Below are 25,937 nucleotides of genomic sequence, written 5' to 3'. Positions count from 1 at the left end.
TTGGGCTTATATTTATTAGTTTAATCTTCATAATTTTATCAATTTCCCGGAACTTATTTGGTTTAACTTCTTCCACTTCATGTCTTCTAAACTACACCCGTTCGCGTAAACCCAAGGCCCCACTTCCCTAGTTCGTGGAATCTAGCTTCATGTGGCTCCAGCTCCTCCCATCCTGGTTCCTTGACTCGCTTACCCCATCTCCGGCTCGGCCGGTGATGGGATCAGCTTGCTGAGGACGTTGGAAGTTTTGTACCATCCCAGGAACCGGTAAACATCGCATTGATTTCGGAGGTGGCGAGTTTGTGGTAAATGAGCCAATTTTTAGGAGATTTGGGAATGTCAGGATGATCAGTAGATTGAATCTTGTGACTTATAGAGGGCCTACCATGGTTACCAATACCCTTCATGCTGCTGCCATTTTGTTCAAGGAAGCTGGTCACTGGGATTGGTTTATTAACTTGAGTGCCTCTGATTGCCCTTTGGTTACTCAAGATGATATTTTTGAAGATTTTATTAGCAACTACTTATTTTGTTATGGTTTTATTTGTGGGTTTGAGCTGTGAATTGTTGCTAATTTTAGATTTATTCTGGGTTTGATTTGGTGGGTTTTAATTTGAACTTCAAATCTGGGAAGATTTGATTCCACCCGCTTGATGTTCGATTGCTTAACTGCTGTTAATTTTGATTAATATTCTATGTATATGTAAGCATTTTTTTGGCCACAATGTTACTTGGGCTAGGGTGACTATTGATCAAGTGCATGAGCTCGTTCTTTATGTTTTCTATATGGACGATAATATCTAATACTAATGTCTGAAAATGAGTTGCAGGTGGGTTTTGGATACAATACTTCAGGGAAAATGAATATTAGAAGTAGCATATCGATTGTTTCTGTTAACTCGTGTTTGTTATTCGTATTTTTTTCCATTTTTGTGTGACAGATCTGCTTCATATGTTATCAGCTATCCTGAAAGACGTTAATTTTATCGAACACGGCAGATTAGCAGTGACATTGGATGGAAGGAGTGGGTGGTTCATCCCTTACGCTTATATTACTATGTGTTTCAACATTCATGTATCTGTCTGGATCTACGAGATCAATTTAAAAGTGTAATTTCAAAGAGAAGCAAAAACAATGGTGTCATTCTTGATGATGGTGTTTTTTTTTTCTTCAATATTCTAGGTGATTATAATTCAGTATTTGTTCATAATCTTTCTTAACAATCGATAACGCGCACATATAACTAGTAGATGTTGGTGCTCAAACTTGAAATCTAAAGGGATAACACTCATTTTAACTACTGAAATCATTCAATTAATTCTCGATAATGGTGAATCTTGATAAAACTATTTGAGTTCTAATTAAGCTTTCATAATTTGAAAGTGTAATTAAAATTTTCAAAGATTTTGAAGGGTTTATTCTGTTTTTAAATTGGGGATTTAATTAAAATTTTCAAAATTTTAAGAATTTAATGCAAATTTTCCAAAAGTTTGGGGGCAAGGTTTTCCTGGCCTCCTCTGATAGTCGAGCAAGGACGGTAGGTCTCTCTAGAAAAATGGTAAACTCATCGTTTAATCTTTTTAGTTAATATAAAATAGTAAATCATTTTGAAGTCCCAAAACTTTATAATTAAATTTTCATCCCAAAATAATTTGGACCGTCAGCCTTGTTATCGAGCTTTACTCATCTTCCAGAAAATAGTCTTTGGAATTGGCATAAGAAAAATTATATGAAACGGTTCAAAAAATTGTGGTAAGTAAGTCGATGTGATTATTAATTAATTGAAAAATTCTAAGTAAATATTATTTTATAATTATTTTTAAAAATGATATAAATAATAGAAAATAGTATAAATACTATTTGAAATTAATTAAAGTTTATGCAAAGTAAAATATTATTGTATTAAATTTTATATAATATTTAAAATATTATTATATATAAAATTAAAAATTAAAATGATTGTACATCCAAGAAGAAATATCGTGTATAATAATGATAAGACACAATACTATTATGAGGAGAAAATAATGTTCAAACTAGTAAAGATATTACTTCTTTTCATCTTTCTTTCACATTTATTTTTGTTGGCCCATAAGTCAGAAATAAGCAAAGAAAAATGCTTCATTTTGTCCCCTCTAAATGTGAAGCTAAAGAAGCATAACTATGTGAAACAATAAAACAAAATCATCACGTTGTTAGGAATCAATTAGGGTGAACACAGTCTTATCTTGAAATTTTTAAATAATTTATATTTAATTTATTTTAAAATATTTAATATTAATAATATGTTTTCGTTTCTTAAAATTCTTTAATATTTTCTATAGATAAACATACTCATGCTCGATAGATTTTCTGTTTGGAATAGATTTTTTGAATTAATCATTGTTATCCAATTTATTGACATATTAATTCCTATCGGCTACTGTAAAGGCGATGACGATTTTCTCAACTCAGTTTATTCTATTCGCAAACATCAGAATTTAAACCTCTTATCTTATTTAAGAGATTTAATGTCTCATCCCAATATACCAAGGATTATTGGTGGAATAGATTTTCATTTGAGGGTGAAAAGAGAATATAATAAATAAAATTGAAAACATAAGAAATAGGTGCATGAACACAATAGGTAAACATCACAAAAACAATGACCTGTTACCCAACCGCACCGCACCTCACCTTGAACAGTACTTGCAAAGGACAATAGGAATTCCGAAACCTAACATTTTCAGAAGATGCTCAACTTAAACCTTACACACACCTCCATCACGTAATAATTACTTTCATTTTCTTTTTATTTTCCTGGATATTATATATATTAAATATTAATCACATAATTTCTTAATTTTGAGGTCATGTGATCGAGTTTCATGCAGGATATTTCATAATTTGAAGGTCTCCTATAAAAGCTGCTCTCAATCTAGTATTGGGGGCAACTTACTTTCTTATATCCCCCTTATCCTATTACATATGAGAACAAGGGCCAGCCAGCCATTCCTTTTAAAATTTAGGAGAAAAAAATAGTATAATTACTTTACTAATAACACATTTTTTTATTTTATTATAAAAATTATAATAATATATTATTATTATTTATAATATGATGTGTGTCATAATAATGACTAATATTATTTGTTATGATTTTTATTAACGTATGAAATTAAAACAATTACTATAAATATCATATACATATATATAAAATTTCCAACATGTTTGTATGTTAATTTTAAAATTTACGAGTCAAATGATATAAAAAATATATCAAAAAGGTTTATTGTAAATTTGAATCATTTAATAAAAATATGATATTTATATAAATTTTAGAGAGTAAGAACACATGTTTTGACGCTATATTTTTTTTAATAAAAACAAACATGTTTAGAAATTTTTAATCAATTATTTAAAAATTTAAAATTTATATTATAAAAAATAACACAAAAAATAAAATAAATACATTCTATCAATTAAACATATTTAAAGATTAAAATTCACTGCAATTACATGAAAAATATAAATTATTAAAGGGTAAAGTACACAAATGATCCCGGCCTATAGTGTATTATTTTTTTGAGTTCCCTGACTATTAAAGATAACAAAATGGTCCACCTACTATAATATGCTGTTTTGTTAAGTCTCCGGACTATTAAAAATTATAGAGTGACACCTAATTATTCATATGTTCCAATAATCCCTTTTTGTTAAAAAAATTGACGTCCATATGAGTTAGACGTAACATGGTGACTAAGATACGATAAAATATTTTAATGATAGCTATTGTCACCGTCATGCTTTCAAGCATTGACTCGCCAACATAAAGTTTCAAACATTGACTTGTCGACATAATGTAAACGGAAATTTGATCCAAAAATTACAGCTAACATGATTCTAAGATCATTTGATCATATATCAGTCAACATGTTAACGTCCGTCTTAGACAACTACCAATTTTTTAAAAAATGAGGAGTTTAGAACATATGAATAGTCGAGCGTCCATTTTGTAACTTTTAGTAGGTAGATGACTCAACAAAGCATCGTCCTATGATTAAAGATCATTTTGTAACTTTAATAGTCAGATGACTCACAAAATAACACCATATAATCGGGGACCTTTATGTACTTTACCTATTAAATTAATAATTACAGTTTCATAAATTATATATGATTTTCAAACCGAAATTTTAAGCCGCAAAAAGATAGAGAATTCAGGAAAAATAAAAACATTTGAGGACAAAGATTTTGTTTCTTTGACGAAATCAAGGCGTTCATAAGGGGAAATACATGGTTGCATTATATATGTAAATATATGCATGAACATTAGAAGAGTTTCAGTGTATATACAATGAATATTTCAAAAATTAATTAAAAACAACACACGTTCTTCACCTCAAGATAAAATTCAAGTATTTTGAACTCTCAAGTACGTTGGGATATTGCTTGAATTTGGTGGTTTTCAACATATTCATTTGACCATATTCTCCCAATCTCACCAAAGGATTTTAAATCTTGAACTTTACCACGCATCCATAAAATGTATAATTTTTAAATGTTCATAACTCAAAGCAGTGACTGATCTAGAAATTTAGAATAGGGTCCAAAAACTTTAATACTCTTCTTTTCATATAATGGGTATGTAAAATTTCTTATTTTTTTCTTTTTCTTTTATATATTGAACTATATTGAATATCTAATATAAAATAATGGTGTGTATTGACCCCTATGTGGCTATATGCATCTGTCCCTGCTTAAAAGGTACAAATATTTTGACAAAGCTAACTCGTACTCATAGCAATATTTGAAGTTTAAGATAAATTTAGATATAATTATTATATATGGTGAGGCGCAATATGAATGCTCAAGACTTCGTTAGTAATTCATTAAGTGCTTTTAGTAGTAAAATAAATAATCTCTATAAAAAATACTTGGTTTAAACGGTGGTGTTTGTAAAGTGTAATGTATTATCAATAAATTAAAATTTTTAAATATATATTATGTTATAATCATAACATTATATTAAAAAACCTTCATTGGAATAATTAAGCTTATTATTAAATATAAAACAATTGAAACCAATTTAAGCGTAATTTCATACTTCTAGACCCTTCGGTTCAATGAACCTAACCTATCTCTTTAAACAACACCCAAATTGTCAAAATACCATCTTCGTATCTGGCCATATATTGGACCCACATAAAATACATTCACAAAAAAGGACCCCCAATCAGAAAAAAAAAAACTAGTCAAATTCATTGCACATAATTTTTCAAAAGAAAATCTCATCAAACTTACATTTTTTTTATAATTATTAGTATTTATTCATTTATCGATAAATTCTATGATTTTATTTAGAAAATTTAATATTTCATCTTGCTAAACTAATTTATAATTAGTAGATAAAATTTAAATTATTATTAGTATATAGTTTTTTTAATTTGACTTAAAATATACTAATAATTTTTTAATATTTTAATTGTTATAAATAGATTGAAATACAACAATTTTTGTCTATTCAAATTTAATTCATAAAAAATGAAAATTCAAACAAGAAATTCTAAGGGGTAGGAATATTATTTTCCTGCATGATGAGGTTCAACAAATTAAATTTGACCGTCGCCAAAATGAGCTCGAAAGGGTCAGCACAATTTGACTTTGTGTTATGCAATTTTGAGGCAGCTTCATCAAAAAGTTCAACTTACACATATTAATAATTTTAATAGTATAAAAATGTTTTTTTTTCAAGTTAATTATAAAACAAATACATATTATTGTTACCTTACACATAAATAATAAGTCCGCAACCAATTCAATTGAATACTTTATTTTATAAAATTAGTATATGAACCCCTCATGCATACGGTAAATGTAGTGCATTGCCCTAATGTAATTTATACTAAATATTTTATTAATAGAATTAAGACTTTCTTGTTTTGTTCACGGAAAAATCAAATCAGAGGGTTTGTTTATAATGAATGAAAATGAAGTGTGGATTTAGAAATTAAAACGTCATTTCTTATTCCGAACCAGTGGTTAACCTGCTCCTTATCAATCCATTTAATTTAATTCATTGAATTGTCTCATTTTAAGTCAATTATTGGTATGATTCCCCCCCCCCCCCAATATTTGAAAGTAACGATTACTAACAAAGTGTTGGACTTCTTCCTCAAACATTAATTTAAATACCATTTTTATTAGAACCAGTGGCCCCCATGGTTAAAAATGATGTTATTTTTCTTAAAAGTATTGAGTTCGAGCAGTTATATTTGAAGAGTGTATATGTATTGTCAATAATTAAAAAAATTCTAAACATATATTATCTTATAATCACCACATACTATTAAAAAAATTACCATTCTAACTACACAAAACCACAAGATTAGTATTTAATTATGAGGATAATAATACGCCTATAGGGAAAAAATATTGCTTGAAGTATAATTAATATTTTTTAATAATAGCACGAATCTCAGTGACCTTAGTGATAAAGAAATTATTGTTATTCGTTGAAGTACGAGCATTCAATATCAAATGATTGATAATGTTATTTAAAAGACATTACCTTATCTTATCATAGATTATTCAAAAAATATTTTTAAATAAGTAAAATTTAATTTTATTTGATCTAAACTTTAACATATTATTTAATTATGACTATAACATCATTACTAACATATGATATATTTTACATTATCATGTTATCAAACGTTAACCTTATGAATAAAGATATCAAATTATTAGATAAAATTAAAAATTAAATACTAAATTTGAAATAAAATTATTTAGATATCAGTTTGAAAAAATGTTTACTTGATTAATATATATATATATATATATATATATATATATAAAATTTTAATTATTATAATGAATAATTTGATAATTTTTGGGGAATAACTTTTTTTAATTTACTAAATAATATATATATTAAAAAGAAAAAGTTTAGGGAATATGAAGAAAATAATGTTGAAGTTGACGGAAATGACGAGTGAGAATTATTCTACATTAACAATATTCTGTAGTTCATATATCAAATACAACAAACTGTTTAATTTAAGATGTATTTTAATTTTTTTAATAATATGAGATAGTTGTAAAATAGTATCTAAGAGGTTTAATGATGATTTTAGTCCATTATGCTAAAATTTTAAATTTAATTTTTCAATTGACATAACTTAGTCTTTATGTTTTTAGTTGATATTATAAGTAGGTTAAATTAATAAATATGATTTTTCTTAAATATTTTTCTGAGTTCTTATTATAAAGATTATCTAAATAACCTTTTTTTATACAATAAAAGTTCACGTCATTAATTTAATGATCTAAATAACTTAATTTGAATGTTTTTAATTTTATTAAATTTAAATTTTAACGTAATAGATGAACTATTCTTTTAATCGAATCGAACCCTCAAACACTTTTTTAAATCAATTTGAACCCTCAAATATGTACTTTAATTTTAAAAAAACTAGGGCCGTGTGATTGACATAATATTAATTTCATGGATAAAGCATGATTAGCATTTTGGTAAGATCAAGTTGGGTAATTAAGAAATATAAAAAATGAAAGAAAGCAGCTGGATTTCAGAACTCCAAAGTTGGCTTAGCTGGATACCTGGGAGAATGTATGAGTTGAGAGGCTAAACACACTTAATAAACACCAACTTGCTCTTTCACCTGCAAGCTCTTATTTTTTTTTTTTTAATAATTCATTTTCGTTTTATGATTCAATAAAGTTCGTATTTTACATCATCTCTAAAATAGAAATGAATAATGATAAATACGTCCATTAATTCAACTAATAATAAATAAAAGTAATGATGTAATCTCCGCTTGGAATAAAAAAAATCAACCATAAAAGGATTTAACTTGATCATACACTGCATGCAATGTCCCTAAACAATTACTTATGCACCGCCCATTGTTCACTTCTCTCTTACTTCAAATAATCATTTGCTTATTAAATATTAAATTTAATATCCAAAGAATTTTCGCACAACTTTAATCTTTATCTTAGAAATTGGGTTACATAGGCAAAAGGGGATAACCGGTTGTTTGGTTGGACTAAAGAAAGTGATAGAAAAGAAAAGAAAAAAATAATGAGGTTACGTGGAAAGATACATTGCATGTAACAGACGTTGTCAGTTAATGTATCTGCAACAAAATCATTAAAATTAAAAAAAAAATAAAAAAAATTGGAAAATTTCACATCCTTGTTGTCTCCAGCCTAATATACACTCTTATGTTCTGTTTCAGTTCAACACAAACACGTTCCTTCAATTTCTGCCCTTTTCCCTTCTTTCCTATCTCTGTATTTTTTCCCTACGTTGTGGGGTTAAAGGTTTTTTCCCTTTCAAGCAAAGTTCTCTGATGCATTCAATCTTTCAAAGGATATACTTGGTCTTCGATTTCCTTGCGTTTTGCATTGTTGGGTGTTGCGTTTTGTTGTTTGAAGTTTCTTTGAGAAGTTCATTCCTCGAGATTCAACCATGCCTGCTCTTGTTAATTTTGGCGGTAAGCTTTCTTCTTTCTTTGCTTTTGATTTGCAGATCTGTTTAATTTTATTTGAATGTATATAGAGATAACTTGTAAGAATAATCTGTGTTCGGCGTGAGTTTCTGTTGTTCTTGGTGTGTTCGATCGTATGTCGCACCCAAGAGTAATGATTTTGAGTTATGGGTTCTTATTGTTTTGGCTAGTCTTAGTTTTTGGACAAGAAAATGGAGACAAGAAAATTTAGGAGTCGTTAGTTATTTGTCTTATGTGAATCTATATGATCCGAGGGATGAATTGGATCGTTGAAGATTTGCATCAATTTAGATAATAATTGGTGAGTTTTGTGAAAAAGGAATGGAGTTTTATCTGTTTCTTAGAGCTAGGACTGTTCTTGGGGGGAACCAAAACGATCTTTAGGTTTATGTTCTTTGGTAGTTTTAGCTTATTGTTTTTTTTAATTGGAATTTCAGGTGATGATGATTTCTATTGTGGGAGTTCTTTCTATACAAATTCCTCAGATTTGGGTAGATTGTGTTCAATCAGTTCCCAAGTGGATGTCTATTACCCTCCTCGTAAAAGAGCTCGAGTTTGTGCCCCATTTATCTTTAGAGAAACTGTGTTTGAGCAGAAGAAGCAACCTTCGATTGATGTCCTTCCCGATGAATGCCTTTTTGAGATCTTCAAACGCCTTCCTGGGGGCCGGGAAAGGAGCTCATGTGCTTGTGTCTCAAAGCACTGGCTTATGCTTCTGATCAGTATTCGCAAGGGTGAATACGAGTCATCAAAGGCTGTCAAGGAGAATACCGATTCAGTTTCTGATGATGCTGAGATGATCTCATCTGATGAAGATGAGGGGTATCTTACGAGGTGTTTGGAAGGGAAGAAAGCAACTGATATGAGGCTTGCTGCAGTTGCTGTTGGAACGAGTGGTCATGGTGGGTTGGGAAAGCTTTCTATCAGGGGCAGCAGCTCTTCACGTGGAGTAACCAACTTCGGGCTATCTGCCATAGCTCATGGTTGCCCCTCTCTCAAGACACTTCTTTGTGGAACGTGCCTCATGTTGGGGATGAAGGTCTGTCCGAGATAGCTAAAGAATGCCATTTGTTGGAGAAGCTTGACCTTTGCCGGTGCCCTTCAGTTTCAAACAAGGGCTTGATTTCAATTGCAGAGAACTGTCCTAATTTGACCTCTTTGAGCATTGAATCTTGCCCCAATATCGGTAATGAGGGCCTCCTAGCTATCGGAATGCTTTGCTCTAAGCTGCAGTCCATATCTATCAAGGACTGCCCACTTGTTGGTGATCATGGTGTTTCAAGCCTGTTGTCATCAACATCAGCTGTCCTTTCAAAGGTTAAGTTTCAAGGTTTGAACATCACAGACTTCTCTCTTGCCGTGATTGGGCAATATGGCAAGTCGGTGACAAATCTAATGCTTAGCGGCCTACAAAATGTGAGTGAGAAGGGATTTTGGGTCATGGGGAATGCTCAAGGCTTGCAAAAATTGGTCTCTTTGATGATTACATCTTGCCGGGGAGTGACAGATCTGAGTCTTGAAGCCATGGGAAAGGGATGCGCAAACCTGAAGCAGATGTGCCTTCGCAAGTGTTGCTTTATTTCAGATAATGGATTGGTGGCTTTTGCCAAGTTTGCAGGTTCTCTTGAGTGCCTACAATTGGAGGAGTGCAACAGTGTCACACAATCCGGGATTATTGGTGTCCTGTCAGACTGTTTATTAAAATCTTTGACCATAGTAAAGTGCATGGGAATTAAGGATATGTCCTCGGAAGCTCCTTTATCCTCTTGTGATTCCCTTAAATCCTTGTCCGTAAAGAACTGCCCCGGATTTGGAACAGCCAGCCTGGCTATGGTGGGCAAATTGTGCACTCAGCTTGAGCATGTAGATCTGAGCGGGCTTTGTGGGATCGCAGATGCTGGCCTTCTGCCTCTTCTAGAAAGTTGTGAGGCCGGGCTTGTGAAGGTGAATCTGAGCGGCTGCTTAAATTTGACTGATGAAGTGGTTTTAGCCTTGACCAGGCTACATGGTGGAACCCTTAAGTTGCTCAATCTCGATGGTTGCAGAAGGATTACTGATGCAAGTTTAGTGGCAATTGCAGATAACTGTGTTTTCCTCAGCGATCTGGAGGTGTCAAGGTCTGCAGTCACTGATTCTGGTGTTGCTGCCTTATCTTATGCAGAGCAACTAAATTTGCAGGTCCTTTCATTTTTGGGTTGTTCCGGAGTATCAAACAAAAGCTTGCCTTTCCTAAAAAAATTGGGCAAAACCCTGTTGGGGTTAAATCTCCAGCACTGCAATTCAATCAGCAGTCGAACCATTGAGCTGCTAGTGGAGACCTTGTGGAGATGTGACATCCTTTTCTGATCGAGGATACAAGTCTATTAAGATCTCCGAACAACTACACTTGCAACGTTGAAGATGATAGAACCATCAAACACATAGTCAGCTCACACGACCGGGTAGCAAACAGTTTTTGGTCCGGCGAGGTGGTCATGCTGGGGATTTTGGCAGTTTAGAGATGGCTTAACCCATCCTCTTTTTTTGCAGGCTCTCTTGACAGGAGCTAGCCTGTTTTATAGCCATGGTTCCCGGTTTAAGGTTTCCACTGATGATCACCGTGCCTTCTTTTTTTGTTCGATATTTTGCTCGACACCTACCTTCCCAACCCAGTGTTTTAGTTAGCTTCGTCATGCATTGCTTGACTAAAAGCTATTCTTTTGTTTTTCAGTCTTGAAAGTCTGTTGCTTTAGGTCAATCCCATCTTAGTTTTAAGCATGTTTTTGTTTGTTTTTTCAAAGGGTGTGTGTACCTGTCTGTGTTCTGTAATGGTTGCTTTGAACAGTTATATGTTTGGGTGGTTGCAGATTGATGGGCTTTGGCTATGGTATGGTGGAGGTTTCATTCTTCCGCCATTACTACAACCTTTGTTTTGGTTGTTTTTTGTTTTTCCAAGCCATCAGTCTTGTAGGCTTCCCCTTGTATAAGAACTGTACAACAGCAACTACTCTGTTTTTTATATATGAAGCTTTAAATTATACTCTTTTTGTATATTTATTTCTATTTCAATGCAAGGATTGGTCTAATGATTCATGATTGTTGAATCATAATCAAGCTTGAAAGAAGCTAAATTTCAAATCGGTATTTGTTTTGAGATAAAATTTATGTCGAATTATTCTAAGATTTTAGTTCAAAATCCGGAACTTGAAATTTGGATTGAGCTCGTTTTGAGATTAAAAATTGGACTATTTAAATTTGTAAACCTTTCATCCGCTAAATCTTATATTGTATCAATAACTAGAGTAATTATTGAATTTTGAGGATTTTTTTGGTACCAATATTTAACAGGAATATTGATACTCGTATGTATATTAATACCATCAGTGATAAATGTACAGTGAACTTTAGTCATTAATTTGACTCAAGAGTAAAGAAAATATTAACAATTAAGGTCGATTAATAGCTAATAAATAGAATATGATAATGAGATAGCGATAGTATATGAATGGTTAATAAGCTTACAAGTAATAACTTGTTAATGACATGATATGAGTTTAATAAGCGTAAAATTATTATGATACGAAGTTTCATAAGACTTATGCCTTTGTTTGACACTTGAAAAATGATGAATACACATAAATCATTTATGTACGATGATCATCAATCATGTTGATGAGTTATCTGAATATCCCAAGAGTAGTGTGAGACATTGAAAAGAATGCTAGTTGGATACTCTAGAGTAGGTTAGTCGGGTGCATGCTCTTGATACGTATGTGACCCATGTCTCACCCGAGGTATTTGGCCATTGAGGAGCCACTGGATGTACGTTTCTAATACGAAAGTGACCCATAGCTCATTCAAAGTACCAATGTTAAGACTAGAGGGGGTGTGAGTCCCGTGTGCTATTGTGGCCTCGAATTACGTCATGATGACTATATGTGTGTACGTGGATGAGTATATGAGTTATGTGAGCTGAACTTCATCCTTGATGTTATGTTGTTATTGCAGATATCCATGTAATTGATAACATTACTTCCCTAACTATATTTTGGCATGTTTATGATATGAATGCATTTAGTATAATATAGTTTTTTGTGTAGCACCGAGATTGTTAGTAATATTCAGAATGTATTTTCATTCGTAAGTATTTAGGTGGGTTTGAGGAGCATTTTGACTAGTCAGAGTTTTAGTTACTGTTGATCAGAATATGTCTTGAGTTATTATAATGAGAATGTATATCATATACCTTATTGGTAACTCAGCAGTAACTCTTATCTTTTGTAAATTTATTATGATAACATAATTTTGTAATATTTAGATTTTCATATTTTATAGACTTGATTTATGCTTATTTATGTTGTTTTAATGAAAATATCTTCATGATTTGAGAAAATGTTCTAACATAAAAATGATTAGTCATTTTGTTTATTTTATGTGACAATTAAATTTTTATATTTGGATTGAATCAAATTAGGTTGTTACACTACTAATCAAGCTCTGTATCGATTAATGGAGCCATCAAGACGACATTTCACTTGAAACACTCATTTTAAAACAAACTACGAATTGCTTGGACCATGGAACAAAATCCCATGTATGGCTGTGAAGAGTGCAACATATTCATCTTCTATAGTTTATCGCCATAACAAGTCCTTTAGGGCTTGAGCAACAAATTTAAGTTCCAATATGGAAGGTAAATTTATCGTCTTTGAATATTACAATCAAATAAATATTCAAAGATTTTAATCTATTAATTAATTTAAATAAGTTTATGTATCTAATATTTTATTCTTGATGATTTAATATGATAGATCTTGAATTTAGATTTCACATTTGTTATGATTTGGTTCCAACATCTTCCTGTTGTGTCTATGTGGAAATTAAATGGAGACCTTTCTAATTTCGCTGGGTTAGCCTCAACACAGATAGTGCGGCTGTAACCTCTTCGTGGCAAAGTAAGCGATATCTTTCGAGATTATGATGAAAATTAAATCATGGACACCGACAAACATATAAGAATTATTAATACAGTAAATGAGATAAGACTAAAGTCGTAAGTCATTCGAGTTTGACTTGATAATAATTGAGTTAATATTTAAAACTGAATTGGATTGGATTTAAATTCGAACTTAATTTAAATTTTTAATGAGTCAAAATATGTTATTTAATATTTAATTTGAAAACCTTGCAAACAACTCAAAAAATAATATATAAAAATTTTAATTTTAATTTTTAAATTTAAATTATTAATAAATTTAATATATATATATATATATTTTAAAATGCAATATAAAAATTTCTTGTAGTGTTTTATATTGTATATATTTATTTTTACTTACTCCTTATTTTTCGATTGAATATTATTGATTTATCTTTATGTTGAATTTATTTTGGACATGAGCGTTATTAGATTAATTAGCCTAAAAAGTAGTAGATTTCGATGGTCTAGACAACATCTTAAATATTTAATTGAAATTTAACTGACATAAGATTATCCATAAGATGAAGCAGAATTTAACTATAATATTTAAATATTTATTTTTATCTTTTGTGACAAACCTTTTAGATTTAGGATTTTTATTTTGATTATTTTATTATTATCTTATTTAGGAATTAGTTATTTTATTAGAACTCTTGTAAGATTTTTAATTTGATTAGGAATTAGTCATTTTATTTAATTAAAATTTTTGAGTTGTAAATATCCTTAGGTTTAAAACTTTGAACTCAGATTGGAATTTATTTTCCCTTGGTTATTTATTGAAGTTATACTTTTATTTCATCTTTTTATGTTTTCTTTCATTATTTTCTTTTTACAATGCTAAGCATGATTCAATCCATACTTTGTTAAATCTATTTTAGCCGATTGCTGAGCGATGACTCAAATTGTTTCGTGAGAATTGAAAAATGCTTCATATCTTCAAGTATCTTTCTTGATTTTCGGTAATAAGATTAGGTAATTGACTTAATCTTTAAATTCTTTACACTTTCAATTCAAATATTGCACATTGGCTTGAATGTTGTTTTGATTTATCGTTTTGGAGGAGAATCAACATGTAGCAAATTCAAATCTCTAAGAACAAACTTAGCGGCAATCTGCTAAGGGAAATCAAGATCGGATTCGATTCTCATTGAGACGCATAATTCAAGCACGATTTTTTCGAACATTAAAGAAGATATTGGCGTTAACATCGATAGTCGAAGTTAAATCCAAACAAGAATTAAATTCCAAAGATTGACTTTAGAAATTAGTTCACAGGAGAGAAGAAAAAATTACAAGTGTTAGCCCTTATATACTGTAACCGACAAGAATCCCTAAGTAAAATCTATTTCAAGGATCGAGACGAGTTGAGTCAAAGTAAAGCTAGAGGCTATCTCCTATCATCATCTCTTTCAATTTTTATTTTTTTATTGCTTTGTTATTTTTATTTAAATTTAGTTTATTCAGTTAAATTCAATAAACATATTTTTTATTTTATTTTGTATATTTTCTGGTTAGAGATCAAATCAGATTTAATTGAAAATTTCTTAGTTCATGTGGATCGACCCTATTTCTCTATACTATTCTATTTATTTTACTTTATTTATTTAAATTGAGAATTAGGTTTATTTATTTGACAATTACGGCGTTGTCACTTGATATGCAAATTTGAGCTTGCGTTAGAACTTAAATCGAGCTTGAGTTTGAGCTTCAATCGAGTTAAGTATGAGAATATCTTGAGTTCAAATCTTTTCGAGCTCGAATTAAATTTCAATTTTTGATTTCGAATTTAAGTCAAGTTTAACAATTTTAAATTTGTAAAATTCGAGTCGAATTCAATTTTAAACCTTTTAAATCAAATCAAATTTAATAATACTTGAACTCGACTTACCTGATTTACTTCGCAAAAGAATACATTAGTGCTACATACTGAATTATGAAGAAAAATATATAAACGATTTTAATAAAACTAATACACATATTATTGGCAGTGGTATTAAATGAAGAAAAAATAATAATGAAAGCAGCTGAGCAAAATATATACGAATATTTTGGGAAAAGAAAGAAAAAAAATAAAAGCAACTTATTTATAAAAGAGTATTTTCAGGCAAGCTTAACGGTTCTTCCTTTTCTCTCAACCAAATCCATAACAAGGAACAAATAAAACTAACCATTACAAAATTAGATTTTCAAATTTTCAGTTTCCCAAAATCAATGTCGAGCTCCATCCTTCAACCTTTGTTCAACGAGCCCTGGAGCTGCATGCTACCGGGCCCGCCCAGCCGCAATAACTTCGGCTCCGCCGATCTCAGCCCTTCCGGTCTCCTTGCCTTCGCCTCCGGCTCCTCCGTCTCTGTTGTCGACTCCCGTTCCCTCCATCTCGTCACAACAGTCCCTCTCCCTTATGTTCCCTCCCCACCTTCCTCTTCTCCTCCCCCCAATTCCTCCGCCCCTGTCTCGCCTTTCGTCACTTCCGTTCGCTGGACTCCACTCCCTCCCCGCCGCGACCTCCTCTCCACCGAGCCTTCCTCTTCCCACCTCATCATCGCCGCCGCAGACCGCTACGGTCGTATCTCTCTCGTCGACTTCCGCCTCCGTTCTATCATCCTTTCCATCGATCCTCCCGATCATTCGTCTAAATGGGGTGTCCAGGACCTCTGTTGGGTTCAGGCGCGACCCGATTCTTTCCTCCTCGCTGCTCTATCGGGACCTTCTCATGTCTCTTTCTTCAACGCTTCTACTTATCGGTTCAGCTTCGTACGATGCTTCGCCGGAACATCTGTCGTGTATCCGCCGTGATCCTTTCGATTCCCGCCATTTGTGTATTATCGGGCTCAAAGGATTTCTTCTTTCGATCAAAGTATTGGGAGAAACAGAAGATGATATTTCCCTCAAGGAACTTTTGATTCGAACTGACTGCAAAGAGTTACTCAAGCTAGAAAGAGATGCTGCCGCGGCTGGAAATTCTACTTCTACTCCCGCTTCTGCTGTTTCCCGCTATATGCAGTGCGTTTTGGCGTTTTCGCCGCACTGGAAACACGTCCATTTACGTGACGTTCCCGAGGGAATGGTGGTTTTCGATTTGAAATATGAAACGACGCTCTTCTCCGCCGCATTGCCGCGCGGCTGCTCCAAGTTCCTTGATGTGTTGCCCGACCCGAATCAGGAGTTGGTTTATTGTGCCCATCTCGATGGCAAGCTCAGTATCTGGCGAAGGAAAGAGTAAGCACTTTACATTTCCATATTATTCCTGCAATATTTGCTACCACCTGGCCCTGCCGTTAAATAGCTACTATAGATTAGGATTAAATTCTCAATTCAGTCCCTATACTATGATAGAATTCGAAATATGACCCCTCTATTTTAATTTAACATAATTTAACTTTCTAATTTACTATGTTATTAGAGTCCAATACAATATGCCGCTAGACAGATGAAATTGATTTTAGGGTAAATTATACATTTAGTATCTAAATTACAGTTTTATTTTATTTTAGTACCTAAACTTTCATTTATTTCAAAACTATACTAACATTACTTTTTATTTCATTTTAGTACCCGCCATTAAAAAATTTAACTATCTTCTCACTTCTATTTGGTCACTATAGTTTAAAATTTTTTAATTAACTACTCAACTTTCAAATTGCTATATTTAATAACTCTAATTTATTTTATTAATAATTTTTGTGATATGACATTTATTTTTATTTTATTAATATATAATTAAAATAAAAAGTTTATAGTGATTAAATTAAGAGTAATTTGAAAGTTAAGTAATTAAATTAAAAAAAATTAAACTTCAGTGACCAAAATAGAGTGAGAAGATAGTTGAGTGATGAATGACGTAATTTACCCATAAAAAGTGAACATTTTCGCCAAGTTTTCAAACGGCGAGGTACCAAAACAAAACAAAAATAAACGCTATGTATGATTTTGAAACAAATGAAAGTTTAGATACTAAAATGAAATAAAACTAATAGCTTATGTGCTAAACGTGTAGTTACCCTTGATTTTATTGTAAGAAAAATATCAATGATTTTTATGGTAAAATATGAAAAGAATCCACATTACTTTAAGCAGTAAGTAACAGTGTTATTAATTTGTACTTACTAGTAATATTTTAAAAGTTAGTGGATCAAATTATGTCAAATTAAAGTGAATGGATTAAATACCAAATTTCATAATGACAGAGAAATCGAAACCTAATTAGACCGCAAATTTACAGTGCGCTGTAGCCTCTAATTTGGGTCAGTAAAGGAATTAGACATTTTAAAATAAATTAAGAAATGATATAATTCAAAAAATATTCTCTAAAGTTTGATTAAATAATTTTAGTTCATATATTTCCTTTTAGAATTTTGGCTTCAATTATTCATTTAGGTTAAAAAAATCCTTATTTTGAAATTTAAGAATTTGTTGACTAATAGTCATCGTCTACGAATTTTTATTTAAAATAAAACGTTAAGATTAAAATACTAAAAAATATACAATAAAAATGACTAATAGTAAAACTTTGGAGACCTATTTTGTCCTTATGTTCAGGGTTTCAAATCGCGATTGCGGTGGCGTTTTTAGTCATTTGATTTTACCGTAATTGTGGCCGTCACGGACGACTCGGACGGCGGTGAAACCGTTATTTCGCGGACGAAATCACGGTTTCGGACCATGATTTGAAACCATGCTTATGTCTAAGAAATGTGGCAACGAAGTTTGAGCTTGACAAGATAGGGACTGTGCGGCTTAAAATACTAGAAAACCTTTGAAATATTCTTACTGATTTATTTATCCTGGTAAACGAAGGATTCCTGCAAAGAAATGAATGCATGCTATTTTAAATTTCATTGGATGAACTTGAATTCTATAAAAAGGGTGAAAGAATAAAAGGTTTGTGACACCCTTATTTTTGCAATAGGGAATTGATTTTGAACTTGAATTATTTTCCATGATGATACTATCATTGAATGTTGGAGCTTCGATTTTTTTTTATTAATTTCACATTATATCTTCAATCCATAAATGCTTTGCTTTAGAGAGGGTTTATTAATGATTTTAAAATCACAAAAAGTTCTGCACGCGCTACAAGGAATGTGCTGATTTGGGTATTATCACAGAGGAGAACAGGTACATATACTGCGCACCGTGGAAGATTTGATGCCATCATTTGGATCATATGTCCCTTCATCATTTCTTCTTTCGGTCCTTATCAAGCAGAGCCAACACTACAAAATATCAGCAAGCTTTATCCGGTTTATCGAATGCTACATCCGATGGGATTTGATAACCCTTTGATTTTGTGACGATACTCTTCTTGTGTCCAAGACACATTTGATATCCATTTCTGACGATGGCAAACTATGGAGCTGGATCTAACTGGTGAAGGGGTTGGAGATACGCAGAATGATGTCACAAAAATGCGGATGTCAATGAGAGTCGTCTAATACAAACACCATTGTTTCTTCTAATGATGAACCCACTGTAGAAGGCACCACGCCAGCAGCACAAATTAAATGGTAGCAGAAGTCAATTGCCAAGCTCTATAGTTGACCACCCGGATGTTACATTTAAGGTTTGCAAATAAACTTTCCATTTTCCTGTAGCTCTTCAGTATTTTTTTTATCCTTTTTTTTTGCCTTTAAAATTCTTTTGCTGTTCATGCATACTTGCATGCAAAAATAACTTTTGCAGATTAGCTTAATTCGACAGCTTCAGCTTCTTTCTTCGACAGTGGACCGTTCTGGCAGTGCCATCCCCTTCCTTAACCGCTATCTTGGCTCGTTAGTTCCACCTCCTGAACTTCGATTTTTGTTAAATCTTAAACAACTGACCCTATAAGCTTTTACAAATTGATTAATCATATAATTTATGCAAAGGTGGTGGAAATAGTCCTGCAGTAGCTGTTCCACTAGTTGCTTGGGTACTCAAAATGGGACAATTGATGTCATCGATGTCTCCGCCAACACTGTTGCCGCGGGTTTCTCGGTTCATAGTAAAGTGAGGGTCTAAAATGGCTTGGGAATTCAAGGCTGGTTTCTTTTTCTTACAAAGGTAACGTATAAAGTTCCCAAGAGTGTTTGTTTTGTGCATGAGAGTTAGTTCCTCCTCCCCCGGCCGACCTTTATGTCTCTACACATCATTGCTTTAATACTTTTATGGATTCAGGTGAGTGATAAAATTGGAGGCTACAATAACAGACTTATTGTGACTTGTCTTAGAAGTGGGCTTAATAGAACTTTTCGGGCCTTACAAAAGCCAGAACGTTCAGCTGTAAGAGCTTTGAGGGCATCATCTTCTGGAAGGTTTTCTCTTGATTACTACTAAATTTAGCAATTACGTCATAACATTGAACTTTGATGATAAAAATTGATGGGGTCCCTGTGCTCGGGGGGAGTGGTTTGAGAATTTCTTCTAGATTGCTAATAATGATATTTATAATGTTTTATATGTTTGCACTTTAGACTCATATGAATGACTAGTGGTGCTGATGTTTTTCAAATTCTGGTCCCTTTTTTGTTATAACATGCTTTCTCTGACTTCAAGAATATATATGGTAATATCTCTCATTCTTTGACCTTTTTAGGTATCTTCTAATTATTCGAGATGCTGTTGAGGTTTGGGCAATGACAAAAAATCCTATCATGGTAAGTTGATTGATACCTATGGTTTTCTCAATACGGCTTGTGAAATTTCTGATAATTTAACCTTTTGTTTTGTGGCTTCTGGCCAGTGAGTTTTATTTCACTATATATCTTTCTGTATAAAGTTTTTTTTACTAGATTTCTGGCTTTATGATACTATTTTGTAGTAAAGGGTTAAACATTTTGTCATTTGATGTTCACTGGCCTTCTACTATTTTGCCCATTTAGTATTTCACTAGGCTTCCCAAATTGTCAGTAGTAAAGCAGCAAGAGTGAAGATAAAGGATTCTTACATTGGAGAGAAAATCACATTATGGTTTTACTTGGGATTCTTCTTTTATGAGTTCCCACATATACTGAAGATTCCCCCCCCTTGAATTTTATGCTGAATTACTTTGTACCTTCATAATTTATTAGTAGGTATTCATTGTTTTTTTTCATTGATTTTGTATTCTGATTTTTTGAACATGCACAAATTAACATGACCTATGTACCAAATTTCTCCTAAGTTTACATATTTAAACTTTTAAATTAGATAATCATTATGCTCTATGCTTCCATGTAGCTTAGATCATTAGCTCTTCCATTCACGTATTGGAATGGACTCTTCCAACAGTTCCCGACTAGTTCAAAATGGTCCCTCTAACAATCACCATTATCCTCTGAAGCTAATACAGCTGCGGCTCCAGAAGAGGCAGCCTCATCTACACGGCATCTTCATCAGATACCAGTAGGATTTTTTACTTGCTCATTTATTATTTGGACCTCTGTCTGGCCTAAAGGATTACATAATTATAAGTTCAACTTCTATAATGCGAGACAGGGAGCTCAGAGGCTCACATGAAGACAATTCTGAGTTTTGCTTGCATTGGTTAATGGGCACTTGGTCTTTGAGGTTCAAGGCGGAGGATCCGAGACTTAGGTATAATTTGTTATGCTCAGGGTTATGGAATTAAGCTGCATCCATACCCATATGTTTATATTAGGACGTAAGTTGTTACTCTATTCAGTTTACAAGTTAGCTAGTCATAATGAAGTTTGTTTTACATCTTACTCCGTGAAGTTGAGTCCCAGTAGCTAGCTTGTAGATTTAGCATTCAGTTTTAATGTGTTTTGTATACTGCACATTCGTTTATGTCAACTTAATGATAAAATATTTGTAGTTGGACCAAAATCAATGGTTATTGAACTTGGACAAATTTGTTTGTGCACTGCGTTCGCTCTCCTTTTAATCTTGCACTAAGAAGGATCTTGCATGTCTCCAGAAAAATGGCCTGCTTCCATTTGTTCCATCTGATGGATTGATTATGCCATGGCCTACCGCTTACCTCATGTTGTACGCATTGTATTCTAAATTATTCATCCAATTGGAGGTTCAGATTTTCTTGTTTCTTTGGAGATTTCTCTGTAGCCACTGACACCATTAATTCTCAGGTTATGGGGGACAGGGTTGGTTATATCAGGCGGTGGGATGTAACTACTGGCCAATCTTTCTCATTTAACACTCGTAGGGAAGGAATCCGAAGAATCAAATTCTCACCTGTTGTTACGGGAGACTGTAGTCGAGGGCGTGTTGCTGTTCTATTTTAGACAATACATTTTCTGTATTTGAACTTGTAAGTGTGAATGCATTTGTCAATGCTTCTTCTCTTCCACTTGTGTCTTCTGCAATTATCTTGCAATACATGGTGTAAATACATATCATATAAGATTGTATAAGTTACTTTTTTTAGCTTTAACTATGCTTTTGAGCAAAGAGGGCCTTTCAAAGGGTTTTTTACATTTGAGCTTAGTAGTTACTATTTGGGAGTTGCAGGATTCACCAGAACCATGGCCAATCTCTTTTACAACCTCAATGTCCTGGAACCCTTGTACTGGAATTGGATTGGTTGCCTTTGTGGAATGACAAGAATGATCCACTGGTTTTGTGTATGCAGGAGCTGATAGTAGCTTCCGTCTTTATGAGGTTATCAGTATGTACCACAATTTGTTTACAGTTCTTGAACTTCATTGTAGTTAGCTCTAGATTACAGGGTGCAAAGACGACCTATATTAGTAACCAAAGTCGACGTGGGGTTAGTGTTGGATACTTATTTTGTCTTTTTTTATAGTATACTGTTGGATGCTTTTTTTTGAGGAAATAGTTGGATACTTAAATTTGTCTAAGAGGGTCTTATTTCCAGAAAATGCCCGAATGTCTGACACAAGTGCTTAAAGAAAAATGAAGAGTTAAATGAACATGTTTGTATTGTAAATTAGTGTACTCAGATAGGTAAGTGATGAAACAATCAGTGGGTTAGCTTTGAGAACAAAGAGTGATGCTATGCTGGTTACGATATGATTTATGTGAAGTTTCTGATTTTGTAGTTTAGTAACGTTACTGGTATTCATACAGAAATTATAAAAGAAGGATCCCTGGGTTTCAGCCACGAAGTATAAAAGACATTCCGGCCGATGCCTTTATGTTGTCCCATATTGCTTCTACACCTCATGCATTGGTAAAATTCTGCCCTATTCATTTTTTCTTAGTAATTGATATAATAACTTATTTTTCACATTTGCATGGTGCTAAGTACCAAAGGGTTTTATAACAGCTGTTGCATTATTTGTAATTTAGCGGAGGCATGTCCATCATTAAACCACCAATTGCCTTTGAATATTGGTAAAAATGCTTCACCGGCCTATATCATGGATGAATTGTGCAATATCTTAGTTCTCTGATTCCTAACAAACTCCATTCGATATTTGGTTACCAAATCAACAAAATGCTAAGTATGCGCCCTAATGGCTAACTAGCAACCGCATTACCTTGATTTCATATATATATATATATGAACAGGAAGATTAAGCCGTTAGAAACTAAAGTTTCATGTTATCGGTGCACGTTTCGAAGGTAAATGAGAATTCAGAGAATGATCTATTTTCATGACATTTTTTCAGGCACTACGAATGATCTTACAATTGGGTGTAAAACCTCTTGGTTTAATACTTTAGGTACAATTGTAGATCAGAGGCCCCAAACCGTTACAAGAAGTATGTCATTCTCAGGGGATCTTCGCAGTTACATGATTGAATTACCACCTATCGGTGATTCTGTAGTACCAGAGTTGCTCCTGAAAGCATTAGAACCTTATAGAAGGGAAGGCAGGTTTTAGTATACCTAATTCTTTCATTGAACATTTGATCAATATTCTTATCCTTTTCCTTTGGTTCATTGCTCAAGGCTGCTTATTTGATGAGGAAAGGGCTAGACTGTATGCTACCATTGTCAATAAAGGTTGTGCTGCAAGGTTTGCCTTTGCAGCTGCTACGTTTGGTGAAGTCTCAGAAGCACTTTTCTGGTTGCAGTTGCCTCGTGCCATGAACCACTTTATGAATAAATTAGTGAAAAGGTCTTTGGAGAAGTCACCTATTTACAAAATTCAGAGCTTGATGACACATATCTACTTAGTAGAATAACGTTGAAGGGAAATCAACACCAGAAACTGGGTGGGGGGATGCATTGGTAAGTCTTTAGTGGTTTAGTTTAATTGGTGAGTACCATGGCTTGCATATCTCTTGTATCTGTTATTTATAAACTTTTGTTGCCAATACATGTTTTCTGGTCGCAGAGTCAGGGTCAGCTTAGATTAATGGCTTTTGAGCAAGAAGACTGTGGAAAGTGCTAATGAGCGTATCCCTTGGCACGAGAATTGGAGGGAAAGAGGCAATTCAGAACCGTATACATGAGTGAGCTCACGATCTTATGTTATTTTATTGCCTATGTTAACTGTTGAACAGTGAAGTTGCTGCATATCTTTGTGGAAGAGCAAGATGTTTAGAATTTATTTAATGTCATTTAGAAGCTGCTACTTTTTCTGCTTTTGCTTCTAGAAGAAAGAAGCAAAGAAAAACTGTTGTAATGATGTGCATCAAGGACTGCATATTACAACAGTTGGTGCACAGTATTAACTGTAAATTATTTAGGTCTCCAGTTTGTTCAAATCAGAGTGTATAAGGGTTAAGGGTTAAAGTTCACTCAGCTTGTACTGTGGTAAACTTTCTCATCTGTATTAATCTTTTTGTTTACAAGTCCAAAAGCTTGTGGCTGTCACTCAAGGTTAGGGAGGAAAGGGGCAGTTGAATCATCAACTTAATCCATTTCCAGAGTAACATTCACCAGGCAAGTCTTATGTTGTTCTGTGTCTGCCACACTGGTAATTGTAATGCCTATTTTTCGTGACAGTCTTGTCTCGGTAGGGAATTTGGAAAATGCTGTCGTTTATTGCTTTCCACTTCACCAGAGAGCCCCTACTTCTATCCAAATGCTCTACGTGCCGTTGCTCTTTCATCTGCGGTGTCGAGGTCTCTTCTTGAACTTGCAGTTAAGGTGAGGGTTGCCTTTGAATTCATTTTTTTAGTTTAAAACATGCGAGTTTCTAGGTTTTATCATTCTCTCAAACTTTCCTCATTTTTTGGCCGCTATTCACTAATGTGTAATAATTTAGGTTGTAGCTGCTAACATGGTGAGAACCGACCGGTCACTATCCGGCATTCATCTTCTATGTGCAGTTGGAAGGTATCAAGAAGCTTGTTCACAGGTTAGGTTCCGTTTGTCGAAACAATAAGTCAATCATCAAAACCAAATTCAGTACTTTTCATTTTCTTGTTTTAAGGATGTAATAGAATCGCTGGGATTCGTTGGTATTCACCTTCCTAAATGTATCTAGACTGATGGTTAACTCTTATGCAGCTACAAGATGCTGGATGCTGGACTGATGCTGCTACTTTAGCAGCAGCACATTTAAGGGGATCTGATTATGCAAGGTTTTTTGTTTCTCCCCTAGCATTAGCCTTAATTTTAGTTCCATTCATAAGCTGAACTTGCCTATTTGACGACTTAACGACGCACCTTTTGTTCCTTCTAACATGATCATCTACCATGTTTACAGGTTCAATGAGAACTTGATCCAAAATCAATCAGTTCTTTTTATCCTTTAAGATGCTCCAACAGAGGCTTTGCCTTTGTTATGATACCTTCATTTCGGATTATTCTTTTTGCAGGGTTTTACAAAGGTGGGCTGAGCATGTCCTTTCTGCAGAACACAACATTTGGAGGTACAAGTAAATTTTGTATTGTACTTATTATGGAATGAGAAAATTACTTAATCTTACAATGGCTGGATGCAGGGCTCTTATATTATTTGTTGCGGCGGGGGCAATGCAGGAGGCAGCAGCGCTTCGAAAAGCAAAGCAACCGGACACAGCTTCCATGTTCATAATGGCTTGCCGTGAAATTCATGCAGAAATTATCACTGATGTATTAGGTTCAGATGACGAGTCAAGTTCATCATCAATCAAGGATACACAGCTTGAATTGTCTGGTTTAAACCCAGAGAATGAAGATGTTATTGCAGTCTGTGAATATTTTGGGCAATATCAAAGGAAATTGGTGCACCTCTGCATGGACTCTCAACCATTTCTGGAATGATGGTGCTGCCGGCGAAGTCACTCGATCGCATTCTCTGATTTGAAGTAATGCGGATACGAGAGCTAGCAGAATGAGACTCATCTCAGCCTACACACAACCAACATTTTCCGATTTAGACAGCGAAGCTGGATGTTCGTACAACTCCACAATTAAAATGTCAAATACGTAGTAGCTTCATGCATCCTATTAGCTTTAATCCAACACAACTTGGTGTTTAGTAGTGCGGTTACAAGGCATTCTTTGAGTCCTATAACCTATTCTTCATGGAAAAATGATAATAGAAGGCGTCGAAAACAATCGTTTTATAAATATGAAACATATCTTTGAACACCGAAAAACACAACTTCTAAAATGAATA

At 33.2% G+C, this 25,937-nt stretch overlaps 2 pseudogenes; both read left to right on the top strand.

The window, feature by feature from the left end:
- The first annotated feature begins 3,318 nt into the window (after positions 1-3,318).
- LOC120134700 lies at positions 3,319-25,668 on the top strand (annotated as a pseudogene).
- Positions 8,285-11,547, top strand: LOC120134162 (annotated as a pseudogene).
- Positions 25,669-25,937: the final 269 nt, after the last annotated feature.

The sequence above is a fragment of the Hibiscus syriacus genome, unplaced genomic scaffold (genome assembly GCF_006381635.1).
Source record: "Hibiscus syriacus cultivar Baekdansim isolate YM2019G1 unplaced genomic scaffold, ASM638163v2 tig00110597_pilon, whole genome shotgun sequence".
NCBI lineage: Eukaryota > Viridiplantae > Streptophyta > Magnoliopsida > Malvales > Malvaceae > Hibiscus > Hibiscus syriacus.
This window is presented reverse-complemented; position numbering and strand designations above follow the sequence as displayed.